This window comes from Canis lupus, chromosome 30 (assembly GCF_048164855.1).
Source record: "Canis lupus baileyi chromosome 30, mCanLup2.hap1, whole genome shotgun sequence".
In the NCBI taxonomy this organism is placed as follows: Eukaryota; Metazoa; Chordata; class Mammalia; order Carnivora; family Canidae; genus Canis; species Canis lupus.
Genome location: NC_132867.1, coordinates 40377188 through 40396422, shown reverse-complemented (window position 1 = coordinate 40396422; position 19235 = coordinate 40377188). Strand labels below are relative to the sequence as shown.

Sequence of the window (19235 nt, the reverse complement as noted above, 5' to 3'; positions counted from 1 at the left end):
ATTCCTAGTAAAACTCCAGCAAGATTCTCATGGAAACAGATACAATTATTCTAACGTTTATATGGAAATGCAAAGGAATTAGAATAGTTAAAACAATTTTAAAAAAGAAGATAAAGGGGGTTGAATCAGTCTATCTGATTTTAAGACCTTTTATAGGCAGGCCTTGGAGATACCACAGATTTGAGTTCAGACCACTTTAATGAATTCGAATATCACAAAAAACTGAGTCAAAATGAATTGTTTGGTCTCCCAGTGTATATAAAAATTATGTTTATACTATACTGCAGGGCATTAAGTGTACAGTAACATAATGTCTAAAAAATTTACATACTCTAAAAAGATACTTTATTGCTAAGAAATGCTAACTGTCATCTGAGCTCTCAATGAGTCCTGATCTTTTTGCTGGTGGAGAGTCCTGCCTCCATACTGATAGCTATGGACAAGTCAGGCTGTGGATGTTGAAGACTGGGGTGGTTGACAATTTCTTAAAATAAAATCCACAGTGAAGTCAGCAACATCCACGGGCTCCTCCTTTCATGAAGGATTTCTCTGTAGCATACAATGCACTTCGGCACCATTTTGCCCACAAGTAGAACTTTCAAAACTGGAGTCAATCCTCTCAAACCCTGCCTCTGCTTTCTCAATGAAGTTTACGTCATATTCTAAATCCCTTGTTGCCGTTGCAACGATCTTCACAGCATCTTTACCGAGAGTAGATGTCATCTCAAGAAACCACTTTCTTTGCACATTCGTAAGAAGCAACTCCTCATCTGTTAAAATGTTATGAGATTGCAGCCATTCAAATATAATAATAATGAAAAAGTTTGGGCTATTCCAAGAATTACCAAAGTGTGACACAGAGACGGGCAGTAAGCAAAGGCTGTTGGGAAAATAGTGCCTACAGATTTGCTTGGTGCGGGTTTAGCACAAATCTTCAATTGGTGAAAAAAACCCAATACCTGCAAAGCCCAATACACCACGATAGGCTTGTACACAGCTACAGTATTGAGGCCTGTGTGATGTGACTGGAGGGGTAGACATGGATCTCAAGGAACAGAACAGAGAACCGGAATTGTATCCATACATATATGCCCGACTGATTTCGGCCAGCGCGTTAAGGTAACTCAACGCAGGAGTCTTTTCAGTAAATATGGATCAAATACTCCTGGCAGGACAATGAAACTTGACCTAAACCTCACAACTCATATGAAAATTAATGCCAAATGGACCATGGATGTAAAATACAAAACTATAAAGCTTTTAGAAAAAAAAATAGGAGAAAATCTCCAGGTTCTTGGGCTAAGCAGAATTCCTAGGCTTGACATCATGAATACAAGTCATAAGAGGGAAAATGGATAAACCGAATTCCATGAGAAGCAAAGCTCTTGCTCTGAGAAAGGCCAGCGAGAGGATAGGAGGATGAGCTACGGTCTTTGCAAGCAGATACTCGTAAACTGCATCCGACGACTTGAATATAGGGCATGAAAAGAGCTGTCAAAACTCAACAGTAAGCTCCATGAAATAAATTCTGCAGATTGAAAAAAAACAAACACCAAAAAAAGTCCCTCAGTGGTAAAAAACAAAACAGCCCAATTTGAAAACGGGCAAGAGACACTAGCAGACATTTTTTTTGAAGAAAACACGCAGAGGGAGAGCAAGTGCGTGAAAAGATGCTGAGCATCGAGGGCCATCAGGAGACGCAAATTAAAACCACAGTGAATGATCACGGCGGACTTGTCAGAAAGGCTAAAATTAAACGACAACCCCCTCCCCCCCAAAACAATGACAACCCTAAAGGCTGGTAATGGTGTGGAGAAACTGGACTGACTACTCACACGTTGCTGGTGGGAACGTGCATGGCTTAGCAAGTGCACCCCAGGGCAGAGAGATGAAAATTTAGGGTCACACGAAAACCTGCACAGGATGCTCAGAGCACCTTTATTTGCGACAGCCCCAAACTGAAACAACTCAGACGCCCTTGGATGGGCGACGGGCTAGATGGGCTGTGGTCCATCCACCGCAGGGAACGCTACTCACTTCCAGAAAGAACCGAGCTAGTTAGGCCACACGGCAGCCTGGAAGGATTTCCAGGACACACGGTGAGTAAAAGAAGCCAGTCCCCACAGTTCCCTACTGAGACACATTCATAGAAGGCTCTTGAAACGGCCAAGTGACAGAAACAGAGAACAGAGTGATTGTCAGGGGTCACGGAGGAAGTATCTCCGTGGGGCCGGAGCGCTCTGTACCAGGACCGTATTCACGTCCACAGCCTGGTTGAGGACATCCTACCATGTGTGGAAAGATGCTACCATGGGGGCGGAGGGGGGAAGGGGCACGCAGACTCTCTTTACAACCGTGTGCTCTTCTACAATTATCTTAAAATGAAGAGCTTAATAAACCTTTTTATACACAGGATGGATTCAAAAAGTTAAGGAGCAATTTCCCATTGGACTCCTGAGGTGGGTTCCTTTGCGCATCTCAGCATTTTAATGCCCACTTTTAATTTCCAGCGCGTGCACCCCTACTGCTTTTCCTCCTTCACCCTGTACTTCCTCTGCCCCTGGCTCAGTCCACGGGTGGCCGTTCGTGCTCTGGTCCACAGGACAGCTACGCCTCAGCCCAACTCCAGCCAGCACGTTCCAGGTTCTCAGAAAGGGCCCAGTTCCCAGAAAGGGCCCGGGCGGGAGGCTGGGCTCCCCGTGAGATCAGCCCCTGGGCGCTGTCACCTGGGTCACCGTGCTGTCCCCGATGCCCTACCCGGAGCAACGCCGCAGCCCCTGAGTGCTTTCGATACAGCGCAATCTGCATTCTTTTGCAAGGGGACGGAGGCAAAAATGCCTGTGTGCACAAAGGCCAACCACACCCACACATCCATAAACAGAGCCCTGATCAGGAAATGGTGCCTCCCCCACCCCAGCCCGGCTCCCTGGAATTCCTGCGGCCGCCACCGCTTCCTCCCAGCGGATTTCAGAACTTGAGATGAATTGTGATTCCGTGTGCACGAGTGCAGCCCCTGTTGGCCATTGCTGCGGCTGGCCTGGACGGCCACATGTCCTTCGGGACACCCTTCCCTCCTTGCAGGGCCTGTCCCGGTGAGTCCCGGCCCACGGGGGGCACAGGCTGGGCTCTGAGAGTTACGTCCTGCTTGTGCCCCACTGAGCGTGTGCTCTGCACTCTGCTCCTGCCTCTGGAACCCTCAGAGGGCCCTGAAGCCCTGGATGTGGGGCAACGAGCAGTGTCCAATTGCAATGTTAGTCATTCCCCAGCCTTCCAGGTACACCCTACCAGAAAGATGTGACATTAGTAGGAAATCCATCTCTTCCCCCTCAATGCAGCGTGGCATATATTGCATTTTAAAAACTAATGCAAAAAAAAAATAAATAAAAAGTAATGCACATTCCTGCATCTTGCTTTGAGAATTTCCTCATCACTTTGAGACCAGCCAGCGGTGACGAGGCATGCCAGCGGCTCGGCGCTGGAAATGCTGGGTCCTTGGGGTCGGGAGACGGGGAGGGTGGGAAGCAGGCCCGGCGGGCACGGGGAGTCGGGAAGGACCACCGCTGCCCCACGTGATGGAGGCGGGGGACAGCCAGCAGGTGTCCACGGGCAACCCACATGCTCTGCAGAGACACCTGTTCCAGCGGAGCAGCTGCCAGACCGTCTGGGAGGGTCCCCACCTGGGCATGGCGGGGGGCTTCACGGGTGCAGCTCTGAGCTCCCCGGGACTCAGTCCTCAGCACCCAGGGCTCCAATACCGGTGAAAGATCGGGGCGCCCACACGACCAGGCCTGAGGACGGAGGCGTCAGCAGGCCCGTCATCCGCCTCTCACCCCTGCCCTGGCCTGCACGCCGGTGTCAGGGGTGCCAGTCCGCTGGCTTCTCAGGTGATGGGCCCCTGTGCGTATGCCGCTGGGGGCAGACACTCACAGGACAGAGGTTCCTTTAGTTCCAGGGCCATCCCGGAGTTTGGCGGAGTCTGGCCAGCTGGTAGGACGCCACTGCACCAACCTACCGGCTGCGGGCTGCAGAGCTGCACGCGCAAGGCCCCGGCCCCGGCCCCTGGCACAGAGCCACGGGAGTTCGGGGCTCAGGGGCAGGATGGGGGAGTGGGGCGCCCTCCCCTCCGTGCTCCCCCAGCTGCTCTCGCAGTGACGGGGGAGCCGCGCACTCACCGCTGCTGGGGGCTCCTCGGCCGCCGCAGACGCTTCAAGGAACCTGCCTCCGCCTCTCCCGGCCCTTCCAGGAATTGTTTACTCGTTTCAGACAAGTCCCAAGTCTCCCCCACACCGAGTGGCATGGAAATCTGGTTTAACTGATCAATAGGACAGCCTAACGTATAATTGCTACTCTAAACAGCAGTTGACATGATGCACTAACTCGATTGGCCAGCCAGCTGGCGGGCATATCTCTTCATCGGGTGCTGAGCAGGAGGATCACAGTGACGGCCACGCTTACGTCTCTCCGCTCACCTGAGCTGGGCTGGGCATGCACCCTTCTCCCCCGGAGCCAGTGAACGCAAGCCGGGCCCTTGTAACACGCTGGGCCCCGAACCTGCACTCCGAGGGCAGGGGGCATGGGGACTCAGGCTGAGCACTTGACCCCCTGCGGGAGCCACGACTGGTCCGCCTCTCGGGTTGGGGGGGCAGGGTTGCGCAACCCCACTGTGGAGCTCCGGCTGTTACCTGAGGCGGGGAGCCAGCGGGGTTTCCCCTTACCAGTCTCACCCGGAAGCCTGGGGTGAGATGCTGAGCATCCTTCCAGAGACGTTTATGTGACAGACATTCTCCCAAAGTATTTACAGAACAAACACGGCTATGGCTCCAGAGAAGGGCATCTTACATTGCATTTGGGAAAATAATCCACATTATCGAGCACCCAAGGGACACCCCCAAGACCCTGAAGACTGGGTGGGGTGGGGGGTGGCGCATTTATTTGTTACCACTCTTGTCCAGGGCTCTGCCTAGGGGGATGGGGAGGGGGCCTCCTGTCTACCCTCCTTCGCAGGGTGTCGCCACCCTTCTCCAGGGAAGCAGGAGGGGTGAACTCACCTCTGTCCCACTTTTGCTCTCCCGGCCCCTCTAGCCTGACAGAGGACATTCTGGCCCAGGGCACAGTCATCGGCAATTCAGTGTTTATGGATGTCATAAAACAGACGTGCAGAACGAGGATGTTTCCCTGATAACCCAGGAGCACAATAAAGTTATATGATTAACAGTGACTTCACCTTGTTGTTTAAAGGCACAGGTGCCCTTTCCGGGGCCTGGCTTACCGGGAAATCACTCACATTTATCAGCGGCCAAAGGGATGCTTCCCTATGGCTGGTGGTGACCTCGGCGAACGCTTTCGCCTCCTGTTAACCTTCAGATGGAACAGAGAAAGCAAGGTGGACCAAGGTTATCAGGGCCCCGATAACCACATCGGAAATTCTGGTGTGTGTGTCTTGCGACCGTCTTGGCCAGGCGACGAGCAGGATCATTATGGACTCGTGGCACCTCAGAGGCAGGAATAGGGTGGAGGTTTACCTCTTCCGGTTTTGGAGAGGGCGATTTCATATTCTGCAGAGTTTAATTCGATCCTGGGTGTCTGGGTACGATTTCTCCCTCGGCCCTTCTCCTTAGGTTCGCTTTGCAAGACAAATGCCTATAAGGGGAGTTGCCTCTGGGACAGCTAGCAATGCACATTTCCTTTATTGTTTTATAGATCGCAGCAACCATAGCCATCTTTATTGAGTGCTTACTATGTTCTAGGCACTGTTCTAAGTGGTTTGTACATATTGGTCATTTAACCCTCTTAGTGACCTGATGTGGCTGTGTGATATAAGAGAGGTTTAGTCATGACAAGGCCAAACTCATCCTGCCCTCTACCCCAGTCATGTTCCCATTCAGGGCTGCAAAAATCAGGCACTGCGGCACTTAGCCACGGAGGAAGAATGTTCTGCACATGCTCCTCCTCTCTCCGAAATAACCCCCCTACAGTTGATGAGGTGTGGTGTACTTTTGAGGGAAAAGGGTGCGGGTATGATATTCTAGTGAGAATGCCCTGGACGCATTTGAATTTGACCATGAGCAGTGGATTGTACCTGTTGGTGGGACTCTGTCCACTATATGCGTATGTCAGGATGATGCCATAAGACTAGTTTCTGGAAGAATTCTGTGAGGAGAAACTCTGATCTAATCAATGAATGGGTTATGGTACAAGGGACAGGACTTTTGCAAAAATCTATTAAAGACTGAGTCTTTGGGCAGCCCCAGGGGCCCAGCGGTTTAGCGACACCTTCAGCCCAGGGTGTGATCCTGGGGTCATGGGATCAAGTCCCACATTAGGCTCCCTGCATGGAGCCTGCTTTTCCTTCTACCGGTGTCTCTGCTTCTCTCTCTCTCTCTGTGTCTCTCATGAATAAATAAATAAAATTAAAAAGAAAATGAAGATTGAGTCTTTTGCAAATTAAAGGTTTTACTCCATCTACAGACTTTTTAGCATGTTGCACACACCTGTAGAGGCTATGGTAAGAAGAATAAAAATTGGCTAACTGATCATTTGTAATAACCAAAGATGAGAAACAACATAGATATCCACTGATGGGGGACTAATTGGATAAGCTATGGTACATAGTTCTCTAGCTGTGCTGCTAGAGAAGAAAGGAAGAAGATTTCTATGTTCTCGTGTGGCGTGAGCTTACAATGGGAGCTGGCTAGAACTTAGGCAGAAAGCTACAAGGTCACTGGGTTTCAAGGGTTCAGAGGGCAGGGTCCAGGGTTGTCAGAGAGGGTAGAAATGAAAGGGGAAATTCCCAAAGGAGGAAGTTCTGTAAGAACTTTCCTTTTTTTTTTTTTTAATAAATTTTTATTTATTTATGATAGTCACACAGAGAGAGAGATCGAGGCAGAGACACAGGCAGAGGGAGAAGCAGGCTCCATGCACCGGGAGCCCGACGTGGGATTCGATCCCGGGTCTCCAGGATCACGCCCTGGGCCAAAGGCAGGCGCCAAACCGCTGCGCCACCCAGGGATCCCTGTAAGAACTTTCCTATTCCTCCCCTAATCCTTCCCTGAATTGCACATGCATGTGCTCCTGGGAGGACGAGAAAGCTTAGCACAGATTTCAGTGTTGCCCACCACATGCAAGACAAAGCTTGGAGTCTGAGTCCAGTTAACTTAAAGGGCTCTTGACAAACACCTCAGGCTTCCTGTTGAAGTGCCAGAGGGGCCACATTTAGAGATGTATCTTTTTTTTTTTTCTAGAGATGTATCGTAACAAAGCATAAAACCAGGCCTCCACAGTTCAAAGTGATCACTTAGTAATTTAATTGGCAGCTAGAACAAGAACGACAAAAAATCAACACTCTTCAGAGGAAGATAACAAAATCCAGGATCTCTGCAATGTAATATTCATAAGTCTACACTAAAAAAGTGAGATGCAAAGAATCAGGAAAATGTGACATGCAGCAAGAAAAAAGTCACCCAACAGAAACCCTAGATGACTCAGATGGTGAAATTAGCAGACCAAACCTTAATGAAGCAATTATAGTTATGTCTAAGGACCTAAAGGAAAGGATGTCAGTAAATAGTAAGCAGATGGAGGATCACAAGATGGGAATCTATGAGTAAGAATCAAACAAAAATGGTAGAATTTAAAACTGTACTTCAAAACATTCATGGATGGGCTTATAGCAGTTTTGAGTAAACAGAAGAGTCAGGAAAAATTGAGGACAGATCAACAGAAATTATGCAATCTGTAGACCAGAAAGAAAAGAGATTAAAAAATAACAGAGCCAACCACTTGAGGGACAATAGCAAACTTCTAACATACATGTAATTGGATCTCAGAAGAAAAGTTGGGATAGAATGATGCATAAAATACATTTAAAGAAATAAAGCTGAAAAATTCACAAATTTGGTGAAAACCAGAGTTTATAGATCACAGAAACTCAATAAATACCAGGTAGGACAAACAAAAAGAACACCAGAGCCAGGTACATCATAATCAAACCGCTGCAACCCAAAGATAAAAGACAAGCACCTTGAAAGCAGCCAGAGGAGGCGGGGAGGGGGGAGGGAAGGCACAATTTTTACAGGGAATAATGATAGAGTGAAAGCTGATTTCTCATCAGAAATGATGAAGGCAGAAAAAAATGATTCAACATCTTTAAGCTTCTTTCAAATTATAAAAACAAACCAAACCACAAATGCAGAATTCTATACCCTGAGAAACCATCTTTCAACATGAAGGCAAAATAAAAAAACATGTTCGGGTAAGCAAAAGCTGGGGGAATTAGTCATTAGCGGTTCTGCATAGCAAGAAATGTTAAAAGAAAAAAGAAATTCATCAGGCGAAGGGCTATAACACCAGTTAGAAGTTGGAATCTACAGGAGTAAGTAAAAGCACCAGGGATGACACATATGTAATTAACTATAAAAAATTATCTTTAGGGGCAACTGGCTGGCTCAGTTGGAGGAATACGTGACTCTTGATCTCAGGGTTATGAGTTTGAACCCTATGTTGAGTGTAGAGATTACTTAAATAAAAACTTAAAAAAAGATTTTATTTATTTATTTGAGAAAGATAGAGCACTAGAGAGAGAGAGCACAAGCAGGAGGAGTGGCAGACAGAGGGAGAGGGAGAAGCAGGCTCCTTGCTGAGCAGGAGCCCAAAGTGGGGCTTGATACCAGGACCCTGGGATCATGACCTGAGCTGAGGGCAGACACCCAAAAATGACTGAGCCACCCAGGTGGCTAAATAAAGACTTCTAAAAAATGATCTTTAAGTTTCTTTTCATAATTTCCTGAAAAGACAACTGGCTCTTGAAAACAAAAATGGTAATATTGTATTACATAGATTGTCTTAGTCTGTTTGGTCTGCTTGAACAGAATGCTACAGACTGGTTTTAATTTATTTCTCATAGCTCTGGAAGCTGGAATTCCAAGATCAAGGTGCTAGCAGATTTGGTGTTTGGTGAGGGCCTGCTTCTTTGTTCATGGATGGCTGTCTCCTTGTCGTGTCCTCAGATGGTAGAAGGGGCAAGGGAGTTCTCTGGGGTCCCTTATATAAGGACACTAATCCCCTTCATGAGGGTTTTGTACTCATGACCTAATCACATCCCAAAGGCCCCACCTTCTCTGGGATGCCTGGGTGGCTCAGTGATTGAGCATCTGCCTTTGGCTCAGGTCATGATCCTGGGGTCCTGGGATCGAGTCCTGAATTGGAGTCCCCACAGGGAGCCTGCTTCTCCCTTTGCCTGTGTCTCTGCCTCTCTCTCCATGTCTCTCATGAATAAATAAATAAAATCTTAAAAAAAAAAAAGCTGCACCTCCTAACACCATCACATTGGGATGAATTTCAACATATGAATTTTGGAGGAATGTCTATAGCATAGATGTAAAATATATGGCAAACACTGCAGGGGAGGAATTAAACTGCTACAGAGTTCTTACTTTTTATGTGAAATAGTATGACATTAATTTTAAATAGACTAAAAAGTTAAGGATGATTTAAAAATAGGCAAAAGATCTGAAAAGACACTTCAAGAAATGAGGATATACAGATGGCAAATAAATATATGAAAAGATACCCAACATCATATGTTAGGGAATTGCAAACTAAAATAACAATGAGATATACCACCATACACCTATTAGAGTGGTGAAAATCCAAGACAACACCAAATGCTAGGCAAGGATGTGGAGCAGCAGGAGCTCCCATTCACTGCTGGCAGGAAGGAAGGATGGTGCAGGTACTTTGGAAGACAGTTTGATGGTCACGAAGGTAAAGGTACTCTTACCAAATGATCCAGCAGTTGCGCTCCTGGGAGTCTACCCAAAGGCATTGCAAACTTACTTCCACACAATACCTTCACACAGATATTTATGGCCACTCTGTTCATCATCACCAAAACTTTGAGGCAACCATGATGATGAATGGATACACTCCAGAGCATCCATACGATGAAATATTATTCAGCATTAAAAAGAAATGAGCTATCAAGCCATTAAAGACATAGAGGTATCTTACCTGCATACCACTAAGTGAAAGAAACCAACCTGGAAAGGTTGCATAGTGTATGTGCCAACTATGGACATTCTAGAAAAGGTGGATCTGTGGAGATAGTAAGAAGATCAGTGGTTGCCAAGAGTTTGGGGGGAGGGATGGATGAACAAGTGGAGCACAGAGGATTTTTAAGGCAGAGAAATGTCATGATACTGTAACAGGGGTACATGTCATTATGCCTCCGTCAAAACCACACTACGTATGACACCAAGAGTGAACCCTAAAGTACACTATGGACTTTGACTGGTAATGACATGTCATTGTTGGCTCCTTTAGAGCTCTAATGCAGGGGTGTCAGTGGCGGGAGAGGCTGAGTGTGTGGGTGGAGAAGGACTACACGGGAACTCTCCATGCCTTTTATTCCATTTTGCTGTGAATCTAAAACTTCTCTAAAAAATAAAGTCTAGGGGTGCCTAGGTGGCTTGGTTGGTTAAGCATCTGCCTTCCACTTAGGTAATGATCTTGGGGTGGTATTGAGGCCTGTGTCAGTCTCCCTGCTCGGCAGGGAAGTCTACTTCTCCTTCTTCTTCTGCCAGTCCCCCTGCTTGAGAGCTCTTTCTCTCTCTTAAATAAATAAATAAAACCTTTGAAAAAATAAAAAATAGAGTCTACAATTTAAAAAGCTGGGAATCCCTGGGTGGCGCAGCAGTTTGGCGCCTGCCTTTGGCCCAGGGCGCGATCCTGGAGACCCGGGATCGAATCCCACATCGGGCTCCTGGTGCATGGAGCCTGCTTCTCCCTCTGCCTGTGTCTCTGCCTCTCTCTCTCTCTCTGTGACTATCATAAAAAAAAAAAAATTAAAAAAAATAAAAATAAAAAGCTAAGGATGCATAGTGTAATACCTAGAACAATCAACTGAAAATAATGCTAAAAAGCATAGTATTGGCTAACAAGCCAATAGAAGGAATAAAATGGAATGCAAAAATTAATCCAGTTAAGCCAAGAAAAGGCAGAAGAAGAGGAACAGGAGATGAAGCCCAAGATCAATAAAAGGCAAATAGCAACATGGCAAACCTAACCTCAACCATATCAATAAATACATTACATATAAATGGACAGAGGAAGAAATAATAGCAAAATCACATACAATCTTTCAGAAAATAGAGAGAAGGAAGCAAACCTCGCAACATGTTCCATAAGGCCACCAACATCTCACCATACAAATATAACAAAGACGTTATGAGAAATAGGTTATGAACCAATATCCCACTTGAACACTGATACAAAAATCCTTAAAAATTCCTAATATTATTAGGAAATAAAATTCAGCAGTTTATAAAGGAGAATACAAAAAAAAAATAAAGGAGAATACATCCTACATCAGGGTAGAGGGCCTGTGCCCCCTTTTAAAAACTCATTCCTAAGTATTTTTCTATTAATACAAGTGGGGTTATTCTGGAAAAGCAGAGTGCTTTTAACATCTGGAAATCAGTCAACATAACTCACTATCTGAGCAGACAAAAGGAGAAAAATCATATGATCATCTCTAAATGAAGTGGAGTGTGTGACAGCATCCAACACCTGTTTATGATAAAAGCCACTAGAAACCCAGGAATAAAAGGAGATTGCATCAACCCATCTCAACAGATGCAGAAAAACACCTGATGCAATTCAACAGAGAATTGTGTCAAAGAACATTTGACAAAAAAAATGTTTAGCAAACTAGGAGAAGACTCCCTCAACCCAATAAGGGGCACGTACAACACACCTGTGGCTCATGTCACGCTTAGCAGTGAGAGAATGCATCTCCCTGAGCCTGGGATAAGCTCTCACTTTTACTTAGCAGTATTGGAGTTTCAACCAGGGCAACAGACAAGTGAAAGAGATAAAAACCAAAAAGACTGGAATGCTAGAAGCAAAAGTCTCTTTATTATCAGAAGATATGACTGCCTCTATGGGAAATCCTAGGAATCTAGAAAATAACTACCCAAAATAATAAATGAATTAATAAGCAATGTCAGAAGAGACTATGTCAATATACATAAATCTGCTGTATTTTTATAAACTAGCAGCAGACAAATGGAAAATTAAATTCAGATCCCCTTGACAATAACACCAGAAAATGGAAAATGCCAAGGAATAAATTTAACAAAAGATATGCAGGACCTAAAAAAAAAAAAAAAAAGATATGCAGGACCTTTATCTTGAATGCTATAAAACTTTGTTGAGAGAAGTTAAGGAAGATCTGAGTAAGTGAAGCGATGTATCGCGTTCATGGGCTGGGACACTCAATGTAGTTAAGATGTTAACGTTCCCAAATCAATCTCTAATAGGATGCATTCCCAATTGAAGTCATAGGTGGCTTTTTAAAAAGAAATTGATGTGCTGATTCTTAATTCTGAAATTTATAGGGAAAAGAAAAGATCCATGTAACTGCAAAAAAAAGCACAAATATGTTCTAGCAATTAAGCCAGTGTATTATTGGTGTCAAGACAGACACACAGATCAGAGAAACAGAACAGAAACACTACAAAGAGGCCCACACTTAGAAAGACAAGTAATTTTCAAGAAAGGCATCTAAGTGATTCAATGGAACAAGGGAAGTCTTTTTAACACATTGTGTTATAACAATCGAATAAGAAAAAATATGTATCAAAAAGAAAAAAGACGGTCAACCCCTACCTCACACCACAGACAAAAATCAATTTAAATTGGATAATTGCATCCTAGACTAAAATATAACAGCTGTAACTCCAAATCTTCTAAAAATGTATGTTATCTTTCTACCTGGGGGGCAGAAAAAGGATTCTTAGAGAAGACACAGAAAATACAATTCATAAAAGAGTAACTTGTTAATTTAGACTTTATCAAGTTAGAAACTTTTGTTCATTAAATGCCCTCATTAAGAAAATAAAAAAAGGGGTTGCCTGGGTGGCTCAGTGGTTGAGCGTCTGCCTTTGGCTTAGGGTGTGACCCCGGGGTCCCAGGATCGAGTCCCACATCAGGCTCCCCAACAGGGAGCCTACTTCCCCCTCTGCCTGTGTCTCTGCCTCTCTCTCTGTGTCTCTCACGAATAAATAAATAAATCTTTAAAAAAGAAAAAAGAAAAAAAGAAAATGAAAAAGATAAGCCACGAAATAGGAAAAAATACTTGTTATATATATATCTGGCAGATGAATTATATCCAGATAATATGGAATTTCCTACAAACTAGTGATTTAAAAAAAACCACGCCCACTTACAAAATGAGCGAAACACATAGAACAGACACTTCACAAAATAAGACATTCAAATAGTCAACAAGCACATAAAAACATGCTCAACAATCATTATGTGATCTAAGAAATAGAAATTAAGGTGATAAGGAAATACAGTTTTACACCTTCTGGAGTTCTAAAAATTTAAAACACTGAGAAGGTCACACTGGGTTGTTTGTGGAGCACCTGGTCACTCCCACACGGCTGGTGGGACTGTAAAACCACACAACCACTTGGGAAAACAGCGGGCAGTTTCTTAGAGAATTAAGCTTACATTTATCATATGAACCAGTGACATCACCCCAGGGTCGTGACCCAAGATAACCGACGGATACTGTCACGGGAAGACAGTCTGTGCGCTGTTCACAGTGCCTTACGCTGAGACCACCCACGGAGGCCCGACAGGCGCAGCGGTGAACCGGCACCGAGTACTTGTGCGATGGAACTCTACTCTGCATGCGGAAGTGAATAAGTTACATGCGTGCATCTTAAAGTCACGATGCTGATGGAATCCAGACCCTGCTCTTGCGGGAGGTTCCAGGACAGTCAAGTCGGAGCAGTGGCTTCATAGGGTATGTGGGGACGCACGGGGAAGGAGGGCCGGGGGGATGTTTCAGGGTGACACAACGGCTCTTCACCTTGATGGGGAGGTGGTTACACGCACGGGAGCTTTCATCAAAATGTGCGCAGGTCCCAGGAGGCTGGAGGGGTCGCGGGCATGTGTGGCTCTGCCCAGCCCTCCAAGTGCCCAGAGGCAGACGGCGGCTCCAGCTGAGGTCCCCCCAGTCATGTTTGGACACCACCATTTCCGTGTCACCCAAATCTGTGGTCAGGACGCAGATTCCCAAGGCCTCGAACGACTGTGCACCACCAGGGTGTCCGCCAGCACAGCGAGGTGCCGCCGCAGCCATCGTTGGCGGGACCACCCAGAGACAAGACAGCGGGAAGGGGTAAGCCCCTCGAGGCAACCCAGCGCCAGGGTTCATTTTCACGGCCCCGCCGCCTCCCTTCTGTTTCAAAAATCACGCGAGTCGGGACGACTGAGGCTGATCATGAAGCTCTTCCCCAGGAAGCTGTCCTGAGACTAGAAAACACTATTAAGGAGCATTATTATCTCTTGTAAGCGAAGCATTCGTGCTCACATTGCAAGTGCACCCCTGACCGGCGAGTGACTGCAAGCAGCACCCCGCGTGGTCAGCTCAGGGCCGTCCCCGTCCTGTTAAAGCCAGCAGTGCCACAGAGCCATGACTTCAGCCACTCAGCCACGCTCTGGGTCGTTACCCATGACAGCTACGGTTTACTGAGCTCTTACCACTTGGCAGGCTCTGGCCTAAGCATTTTGCACGAATTGCATCATTTGTCTCGGTGAGGACCCTGCCGGGTGGGTGTGTTTTCTGCTTCCTGTTTTGCAGGGAAGTTGAAGGGCAGTGTGGTGGGAAGCTGTCCTGAGCTGCTTTGCCAGCTGACAAGTGACTGGGGGCAGCTCTCAGGCTGGTGCTTGAAAGCAGACCCATGGATGGGGAGCTGCGTGCAGCCGTGACCCTGGAGACTCTGGGGTGCGTGCTGTGGGCCTGAGCGAGCGAGGGAAGAGATGGACCCATGGAGCGCAGGTCAGTGCATGGGGGCGGACAGCCCATCACGGGGTGGGGGGTCCCCTGAGCAACGGTGCTGGGTGCTGGCGACCTCAGACACCTGCCCAACCCCGGCAAGGATGCCGTGCATTTGTCCCTTGGTGCTCCTTCTCTCTCTCTCTCTCTCTCTGGGACTATTCCCAGGGCGGTGAACCCTCAACATCTTGGGTGACTTTGCACTCGGGAGGTCTGCAGGCTGTGGGGTGGGAGGGCCCGGGACTCGGGTCAGAGGAGACTGTCCGGCTGGTGGCACCTGTAACCTCTGGTCTGCGCTGCCGAGCACGTGCCAGACTTTGAAAACATTTTAATATTTTATTTGACCCAATATATCTCCAAACACTTCGTTTCAATATGTATCACATGAAAATGTGCAGACCCTCGGTCACCACCGCATCCCTCGTAGAGGCCAGAGGGGAAGCCACCCAAATGTCATCAGCTGATGTGTGCTTAGACAAAATGTGGCTTGTCCTCTTGATGGGACACAGTTCGGTCACAAACAGGGATGAAGCGCTGAACGCGCTGCCTCACAGAGGAGCCCTGTAAACACTGTGCTCCGTGAACGAGGCCAGACTCACAAGGCCACATACTCCATCACGGGAGACATCCAGAGCAGGCATCTCCATAGCGACAGTGGTTGCCAAGGACCAGGGCAGGAAGGCAAGGGGAGTAAATGCCAATAGGTGTGGGATTTTTTTTCTGGGGGGTGTGTGTGTGTGTGATGGAAATGCTCTGGATTTAGACGGTGGTGGTGGTGGTTGCATAACATAGTGAATATATTGAAAGCCACGGAACTGTCACGTTAAGACGGTGCATTTTATGTTTGAGTTATGTCACTAAGAAAACACGAAATCAATCTGAAAGCGATTAGCGAGGTATTTTGCATCCTTTTATACGTGCAGAGTCTTCGCAGTCTGGTGTGTATTCCACACGCACCACACGTGGTGACCCTTCTATACGCTGGGTCCCCTCCTGGTGCGACGGCTCAGAAGGAGCCTCGTCGGCCACCCGGCTCTGTAGCATTGAGACTTGGCGAGTCCTGGTCATTAACTGTGACTCCTGTTTTGTAAGCTCCGGAGACCCAGTTTGGGGGGCTCGGTTTCTCTAAGACACCCAAGCAGACAAGCGCGCGTGGCCCCTCCAGGCGGGCCCTTCTGGCCTGGCCTCCCCGTGTCTCGAGATGGAAGCACCAGCACTAAAGCTGCGAGCCTCCCCGTGGGGAACGAGGCAGGTGTGTGCCCCACGGACGGGGCTGCTTGAGGCCTGCTGCCGTCCTGGGGCGCACCCGTCACTCCCGTCCAGCCACCCGTCTCTGCTCCACAGTGGCTCCTGGTGTGTTTATGACTCACTTTCATTTTCTGTCCTTGGGAACGAGGACAAGGATGCTGTTGGCGGCAGGAAGTCCTCGAGTCACCCATGATCTCTGCCCAGGGTGACGGAAGCCAGAGCCAGGCTGGGCCGCAGCCTCCACGGGGCCTCCCCACCGGCCTGCCGGACGAGCGGCCAGCAGAGGCGTCCGGGCAGCGTGCCGTGTCGTGGTCCCAGGGACGGGCAGGAACGGAGGGAAATCGGCAGCACCTGTGTCCCTACAGCAGGGCCTGTGCCGTCCTAAAGCTGAATTCGCTCCGTTGGAGAAGGGTGACGCGGGGCCTAACCGTGGAGGGGGCCGGTGCCCGCTGGCCCTGGGCGCTTCTGCACGACCCCCCGAAGTACGGCGAGGTGAGGCGGCACAAGTGATCCTTGACACCAAAGTGCCCCAGATGGAGCCTCGCACCACCTGCTGGGCTCGGGGAGGCTCAGCCCAGGTGGGGGCCTGCCTTCGGCTCCAAGGACCCCCTTCCCCTCCAGCTCTGGTCACGGTGGTTAACCGAGGGTGAGGCTGTTCCTCCCATGTTCTCCTCCATGGGCTCCTGCGGGCAGAGGGCACGCGGGCGGGCACACGATAACTGGGTGTTCAACACTCCGCACCACTCTTCTCAGAGGATGCGTAAAATCCATCCCGTGGTCTTCGCAGTTGCTGTTAACTTCCTTTCATCCGTAAAAGAGGAAACCAGGCTATCCATGTGGTTGTCTCCCTTGCTGAGGCAAAGAGTATTTTTCTTTCTTTCTTTTTTAAAGATTTTAAAAATTTATCTATTCCTGAGAGCCCCAGAGAGAGAGGCAGAGACACAGGCAGAGGGAGAAGCAGGCTCCCTGCAGGGAGCCCAAGGCAGGACTCGATCCTGGGACCCCGGGGTCACGCCCTGAGCCTAAGGCAGGCGCTAAAGCGATGAGCCGCCCAGGTGTCCCAGCAAAGGGTATTTTTCTAACAAGGTGCTTGGTAAACACAGAACCTCCCCATTCACGGGGACGTTAGGATTCCTGTTCCGAGGCTCTTGTCCGCCGCGGCTGTTCCTTCCTCTGAAGCATGTCCCCACAGCTGTCACAGGTGTGGGGCCCAGGCCAGGACATCTTGACAATTATTTTCTATGAAAAGTCATGTTTTCCACACTACTCTTCACTTTCCTGTTTCCAAATAGTTAAGTCACGGGACAGTCAGACCCTGGGCATCTCTGCCTTGAAGGCCTCTGCCAGGATGAGTCTGGAGCATTTATTGAAATGTGGGGTCAGCGGGAAGGACGGGGGCCCCAGGAAAGGCCAGGGCCAGGGACCTCGGCAGCTGCGTGCAAGTCTGGACCCCTGGCACCTGCTTCCTTTGCTGAGCTGCTTTTTCCTGCCATGGCACGTGTGGCCTGTTGACTCACGGGCCGCAGGGGTGCCTCTTTCTGCCACACTCAGGGCTGCAGGGCCCGGGCTGGTTACCCACCTAGGGAAAGGCTCCGAGGCTCCCGGGCTAGGCTGGGTGGGGCTGGGCGCTGATGCACGGGCGAAGGAGGGGCTTTTCCCCGCAGAGAGCCCGGGGTTCACGTGTGGAGAAAAAGTTCCAGGGGAAAGACGGAGCTCCATTTTCTTAACTTGTCTCAGGAAGGCTCAGGCCGTGGGGGTCTGTCCTTGAAGGAAAAACCTAGAATGCCAGGGGTCCGTGTGCACCAGAGCCAGGGAGAGGCAGGGCTGGGCTGACCGGAGTGGGGCTGCCCCAGGTGGCGGTGTTCAGGTGCGGGGGGATGCACACTTGGGAGGAGATCCACTTCTTACACTGCGGGGAACGTGAGTCTCTGGAGCAGGAGGCCGAGTGCTGCAGGCAGCCAGGTGCGCTCCCTGCGGCTCTAGCTTTTGCTACGTTCTTTCCCTTGAGCAGCACAAACCCACTTCTGCTGGTCCAAGTTGGGCCCCAAAGTCACACCAAAATCCCCCCCGTTCTTCCCCCAGAGACGGTCTGGTACACAGCTGTGCCCAGTCTCCCTTCCTGGAGCTCCGTCCTGCCCGGTTTGTCCCACACTCAGCCTGCTTTTGCTTCTCTGCTCCTCAAAGGCTTCGTTATTCTGGCCCTTCTGTTCCAGAGGCTGATGAGAGGCCTTCTTCTGATGGAATCCTGTGCCCGAGCGCTGGGTCGCAGGGCTTCGCCCTTCCCCTGGGAGCTCACCAAGCCCTGGCTGCGAACACTCCCGTCATCCATCACCGCCACCAGTTCCAGGGCACGTCTGCAGCTCAGAGGGAGCCTCAGCCTCCTCCAGACACATCTACTCAGCATTGGTGCCCACGGCCATTCGCACTGATACGTCCCAAAGCAAGCTCCTGTGTCCTTCCAGAAGCTGAGATACCCTTGGCTTGTTCCCTTGTGGGAGGTGCTGTTCCACCCTCTCAGTGACCCTGGAGGCTTCTGCTCTGACTCCTCTTTCTTTCATAAGCCACATCCGCTCAGTGAGGAAATAAGCTGGGCTCTTCCCTCAGAACATGCCAGAATCTGACCACTCCTTACCACCCCCACAGCCCCCACACTCCCCTTTGCCTCCTGAATTAGAGCAGCAGCTCCCTGGTGGGCCTTCAAGTTCCCACGTGATGAACCCCTGAGAGCTCCCAACCTCATCTCCAGTCAAGGGGGACTCCAGAGGCATCACATCACGCCTTAGCAACAGGACCGAACTATATCCCTGGAGTTAGTGTCCTCTACAACGGTCATAGCAAAGCCTAAAAAAGGGTCTCAAAGATGTCGAGCGATTTGTAAGTTAACTTAACCACCTGCCAGCACAGAGCCCACACTCTTTAATGGGAGAAAACAAAATCCAGATGATCAACAGTATAGTAAAAAATGCACACATGGATCTTTACAACGAAATGTAGAGGAAATACAATTGTTGAAAGCAAAAAATGACTAACAGTGGATTATGGGACTTAAAACATATGCAGCATAGAAGTACAAAGTATGACATAGAACACAGGATGGGGGAAATGCTCTCAGACCCACATCATCAAGAGGTAGCATAAT

The 19235-nt window shown here is 48.7% G+C and overlaps 1 protein-coding gene across 6 annotated transcripts in view; it reads right to left on the bottom strand.

Moving 5' to 3' along the window:
• PDE9A (phosphodiesterase 9A) overlaps nt 1–19235 on the bottom strand; it is an 86931-nt gene that overhangs the window by 34403 nt on the left and 33293 nt on the right. For 2 of the 6 annotated variants that reach the window (XM_072807094.1, XM_072807095.1), the window contains exon 1: nt 4173–4295. The exons of the other annotated variants lie outside the window; for them this stretch is intronic. The gene's annotated coding sequence lies outside the window, so the exon portion shown is untranslated. Of the gene's footprint in view, nt 1–4172; nt 4296–19235 lie in introns of those variants that run through there. 6 annotated transcript variants of the gene reach the window in all.